Raw genomic sequence first — 6,000 nt, 5'->3', positions numbered from 1 at the left:
GTATTAATGGATGTATCAGATACTCCATAGTATGTGCTAAAAAGCTTTTAGAACAAGAAATGGATAACAGAGCTTAATTTTATTCCTTCTTAAACACAGTAGAGAGTGAACAGAGAGGAAATGTGATAATTTGACTGCGGTTATGACTGTCTCAGCAGTTGTGCTGCATGTTTCCAACAGACTACTTGCAATGGCAGTATTAAGGCTTCAGCAATCATACAAGATAGCTCTGTTCAGCAGCAGAGCCTTACATCTAGCACAGTTCACTGCAAGGAGAAAACCACATGCAGCTCATTATCATGAAAAACAAAATTAGCATTCACTGTCATAAAACTAAATGATAGTACTTTAATAAATATTTCTATTTTTCATTGGCAATTATGGTGAAGGTTTTCAATAACAATGATGATAATAATAATAGTAATAATAATAATAATAATAATAATAATAATACAACTTAGTCAAGTCTGGCCTTTCCTGAACATTTTGATCCATTTCTGCCAGCCAAAAGGGCAGGAGTCCTAAAAACTCCATATTCATAACAGAAAGTCCCTCCAACAGAGGCACTAGCTGACAGGTTTAAGACAGGCAGACAAGAAGGGCTGTTGCAACAAGTCTCAAAGGTGTTCAGGCTACATTTGAAAACACTGCAGAAATTTGGAGGATGGAAATATTGTTAAGACATTCTAGGCCACCCATTTGCTTGGCTGACTGGCCACTGTCACAAATGTAAGCGTGACTGCTCGCCTCCCCACTCTGTAGGGATTTAGTGCACTCAGGCTACTCTGTCTTCCTTTGACAAAAGGTTTTATACAGACAGTGCCAGACATTAATTGCAGCAATTTGTTGCCAGCCTTGCCTCCTAAAGGAAATAAGGCTTATACACTTGCATTGTCTATTTGGGTGGACATCTGTCCCCCTTAACAACTTCTGAGTTGATGGGTAGTTTCAGACACAATCGAAAGCTAAAAAAAATCACAGATGGAAAACAAAAGATGTCCTTGTGGGTGTCTACTAGCAACCACCCAGCCAGGAGGATAGTGCTGATGAGTTATTCTATAGCCAATTAGGAGAAACGTCTGGATAGGTAGCCCTTCTCCTTATGGGAGATTTCAATTTCCCACACCTCAACTGGGAATACCATACTGTTTCTTGAAGGCAATTTCTTTATACAAGCACTCTGAGCCAACTAACAAACATGCCCTCCTAGACTTGCTTTTAGTGAATCAAGGACTCATGGGAGAGGTGGTGGTGGGAGCCTGGCTTGGCCACAGTAATCCCAAAGACTCAAAATTCTGGGTGTGATGAGAAAGAAGTTCAGCACAAATGCTTCCCTGGACAGCAAGAGGGCAAACGTCAAGCTACTCACGGAGCTTATTTCAATGTCCCCTGGGAATGTGCTTTTGATGATTTAGGGGTCCATGAGAGATGGTCACTTTTAAAGAACCACCTTTGGAAAGACCAGGAGCAGCAATCCCATTGTGCCAATGGAAGTCGAGCAAGTGCAGCAGAAGACCAGCATGGAACTCCTCCTGGAACTGGGGCAGGAAAAGCAATTACATGGTCTCTAGAAGCACGGTCAAACTTCTCAGGAAGACTACTGAGCTGTGACTCACACATGGAGGGAGACATCACGAAAAGCCAAAGGCCACCTAGAGTCATTGGTTCTGCTGCTGCGGGTCCAGGTGGGTTCCCCCACAGCTCAGGGATGCACAAGCACAGCCGGGCCCTGCAGCAGCCACCTTGCTCATGCCTGACGCTGTCTGTTCTGCAGGGACGACCCTGGACACGAGCAGCAATGTTATCCTGACCCGGTGCTGCCTGAGACACTGCTGCAGGAGTGACTGAGGGTGGCCCAGAGTCATGGACAGAAGAAGAAGAGGGACCTCCTCCTCTTCAGGGACACCATGGTCATCGCCAAGACCAAGTAAAACTGGCAGAGCCCAGCTGCCTTTCCTCCCAAGCCCTGGCCCTGGCACCAGGGCACCAGAGCAGGAACAGCCAAGGAGCAGCCCCAGGCTCCCCAGCACCCTGGAGCTGGATGCACCCATGGCCGTTCCTGTGACAGGCCAATGCCAGAGCGGAGCCAGAGAGCTCAGCCACCTCCAGGTTACTCCCTGCCACTCCTCTCTGTAGACGTGGTAGCACCTGGTGACCACTGCTGTGCCTGGCCCTCGGCGTGCTCCAGGTGCTGAGCGGCGGGAAGCTGTCATCCGGGTATGCTGCCGGGGAGGAGGAAGAAGGGAAGAGCAGCAGCTTCCTTGTCTTCATGTGGCCCTGCGGCTCCTGCATTGTCACCTACTGGTGAGTCTCGGTGCTACATCACACCAGATGGGTGGGCAGCTCCTCTGTCCTGTCTCATCGATCATCATCCTGACCCTGTGGCTGTCCCCATGCGGCAGGGCTGTGCCAGCACCTGCCTCTGCGCACAGGCTGGGTCACAGTAGGCACTCAGGCTGTTTCTCCTCTCTTTTGGCAGCTCGCGGGCGGTGAAGGAGATCTGGGTCAGCGCCTTCTTTGGATAAACCCTGCCCCTGGCACTGCAGCAGGGGCAACACGTACTCCCATCATGGGCAAATGATCCACATGTGGCATCCAAAACATATGGAAACACCTCTGCTGAGCTGAGCAGAGGTGCCCCCACAGCTGCAGTCGGAGGTGTCCTACAGCTACAGGCAAAGACATTCCACAGCTGCAGGCAGAGATGTCCCCACTGCTGATCAGGCACATCTGGCAGAGCTGCTTTGTCCAGCTGTGTCCAGCCAACACCTGCCCAAGCCCCATCCTCGCTGCTCCCACTCCGCTTCCAGGCGGCTCTGGCTGGCTGTTCCAGCTGTTCCAGGCTGGCAGCAGGGGAAAGAGCTGGCTTGGGTCTCACACAGCTTCTGCTCTGCCTCTTTCCCAGGCACAGACCATCTGAAGGAGTGCAGGGAGCCCAGCTGCCCTCTATCAAGCTGGTGCTCAAGAAGCTGAGGGGCCACAGTGCTGTGAGTGTCCCTCCTGCCCCTGCTCTGCCCCTAGGGGCTGCCCCAGCGCAGCATCAGCTGCATTGCTCCTCACCTTCTGCTCTTTTTCGCTTGCCCAGGCAACAACACTGGTCACCGGCAGCCTGGAGAAGATGCTTCAGCGCCAGGCTCAGATCAGGGTCACTTGCAGTGCAGTCTCTCCCATCCCCACCTCTCACACATAGCCAGGGGCTGACACAGCTGCTGTAGGGCTCCTTGGTGAGCACATCGCATTTCTTGCAGGCTGGTGCCAAGCAGAAGCCACCTCCCATCCCCTCCCACAGTCGAGGTAGATGTGGCCATGTAGATGGTGAGTGTGGAGAAGACAAGCAGGATGGCCCTTCTCTCCTGCTGCTGCAGGCAGGCACGCATGCTGCGATGGGGCTGCTGCTGCCCTTCCCTTAGGGTACGTCCATCCTTATCCCTCTGCAGCAGGAGTGAGCTGAGCCCCAAGGCCCCTCAGTCCCAAACTACACCACCTCTCCTGTGCCCTGGGAGTCAGGAGTACAGCAATGAGGGAGTCTGGGAGCGTTCTCCTGGTGCTTCTCCTCCAGGGCTCTTTGCTCTGTTTCCCTTGGCAGCAGGTGGGACTTGCAGGAGCACGAGGAGGCTGCCCTGGTCATTTGCGTGGCCAGGGACCTTGGCTGCAGCAGAGGTGCCAGGGTCATCGGGCTCTGCTCACGGGGATGCTCTCTTCGGCCAGCCCCTGGCCACTCTCTGCAGCCAGGACGGCATGCTGCCCTTGACCATCCAGGTAAGACAGCCTGGACAAAGGGGTTCCCATCCCATCCATCGGCTCCTCCGGAGAGGGGCTGTCAGCAGCACCTGCCTTAGGACCTGTCTCCAGCCCAGCAACTCTCCTTCTCCATGCCCTCAGGACCTGCTGGCTCTGCTGAATGAGCACTGACTGTCCACAGAGAAGATCATCCATCTGGCAGCCAGTGAGCATGCCTCTTGCGAGATCAGGGAGGCCCTCGACAGCGGGCCGGAGGTCCAGCTGCAGGGCTGTGGTGTTCTGTTCTAACCCGGGGTGGCCCAGCAACGGCCCCAGTGCCTGCAGGGACAGTGCTGTGCTCACAGCACCAGTGGCAATGGGGGTGCCGGTCTCCTGTAGCGGAGCACTCCTGCTCTGTGTGTTTTACACATGCGTTTACAAGAGACTCTTCTCACAGCTCTGCCAGGATGGGACGGTGGTTCTGTTACTGCGGGTCCAGGTGGGTTCCCCCACAGCTCAGGGGTGCACCAGCACAGCCGGGCCCTGCAGCAGCCACCTTGCTCATGCCTGACGCTGTCTGTTCTGCAGGGACGACCCTGGACACGAGCAGCAATGTTACCCTGACCCGGTGCTGCCTGAGACACTGCTGCAGGAGTGACTGAGGGTGGCCCAGAGTCATGGACAGAAGAAGAAGAGGGACCTCCTCCTCTTCAGGGACACCATGGTCATCGCCAAGACCAAGTAAAACTGGCAGAGCCCAGCTGCCTTTCCTCCCAAGCCCTGGCCCTGGCACCAGGGCACCAGAGCAGGAACAGCCAAGGAGCAGCCCCAGGCTCCCCAGCACCCTGGAGCTGGATGCACCCGTGGCCGTTCCTGTCGCAGGCCAATGCCAGAGGGGAGCCAGAGAGCTCAGCCACCTCCAGGCCACTCTCTGCCACTCCTCTCCTGTGAGATCAGGGAGGCCCTCGACAGCGGGTTGGAGGTTTAGCTTCAAAGCCAGCCCATGCTGCTCCTGGCTGTCATTTTCAAGGTGAGCCCTGCTGACCCGGAGCCCAGCAGCTCCCGGCTCTCTTGGTGCTGATGGGCACCTGCGGGAGCACAAGCAGAAAACCAGCCGCCTGCTCATGAGCCAGAGGGCTGGGGATGTTGTGGGTGCTCCTGGAGGCAGCAGTCTAAGCCTCACACGGAGCCCTTGGCACTGCAGGACCTGCTGTGCAAGATCCCCTCCAAGCTCCATGATATCCAGCTGTACAAGGAGTGGGTGAGAGCCATGGAGAAGACCAGCAGGCAGGAGAGGCTGGCAGCACTGAGAGAGTAAGTGTGGCAGCAGCCTGCCTGCTCCACAGGCACTGGCACAGGCTGGGGAGCGCCTGAAAATCAGTGGCCTGCCTGAAATAGCCATGGCTCCCGCAAGCCACCTCCTGCTGCTGTGGGGTTTATGTCTGGGGGGAAAGGGGCACAGAAATGTGTTTCTCTCCAGGGATCAATTCCCTCAGGCACTGGAGCTTGCTCCAGCAAGGGCCTCTTTCTGAAGGGCAGAGAGGGAGGGAAGTGGCAGTATCAGTGAAGGCAGTCCCCCTGCTGTAGATCAGGCGGTGGCCTTGAGTGAGATCAGTCTGGGAGACCTGTGTTGTCAACACTGACTTCATTAACGCTGTGCTCCTGTTCCCTCAGGGTAGCCTGTAAGTTACCTGAGGCCAGCTCCCGCTCCAGCACTTGCTGTCCCTGCTTCATAACATCAGCAGAATCGTGGCCACGACCAAGATGTCAGCCAGGAACCCAGCCATCTGTTTGTCACCGAACCTGCTGCTCAGCCCTCCCCAGAAGCTGCCCCTGGGTGTCCTGGTGCAGGAGACAGGGAAGGTACACTGTGTTCACTGGATGGCTACAGCCTCCCCAGCCCGCCGCAGGTTTGCTGCTCAGAGGGCCCTGGCTGCCTCCTCCCATCAGCAAAGCCGTGGGGCAGCACCCAGGAAGAGCAGCCCCACGGCTGCACGTTCCTGCACAGAAATGTGGGTCAAGCTGAGAAAGGCTGTTTGAGCCCGTACCAGCCCCCTCGGTGAAAACAGTGGTTTGCTGTGTGCAGGTCACGCAGCTCATGGAGTTCCTCATTGACCACCAGGAGGAACTTCCTGGGGAGGAGGTGGCCGGGCTGGCCAGTGAGGGGAACGAGGAGCCACCAGCACGGCAGACGGCACCAGAAACAGCAGAGGTTTGTGAAGTGTACAAACAGCATGACAACAAAAGCCTCCCCCCTCACAAGGTGGGGCTGCTGCCGCA

The sequence above is a fragment of the Pezoporus flaviventris genome, unplaced genomic scaffold (assembly GCF_033815535.1).
Source record: "Pezoporus flaviventris isolate CSIRO_AGI_PZ_B2104156 unplaced genomic scaffold, CSIRO_AGI_Pfla_v1 ptg000003l, whole genome shotgun sequence".
NCBI lineage: Eukaryota > Metazoa > Chordata > Aves > Psittaciformes > Psittacidae > Pezoporus > Pezoporus flaviventris.
The sequence above is the reverse complement of the archived record's forward strand: the minus strand, read 5'-3'. Positions refer to the sequence as shown.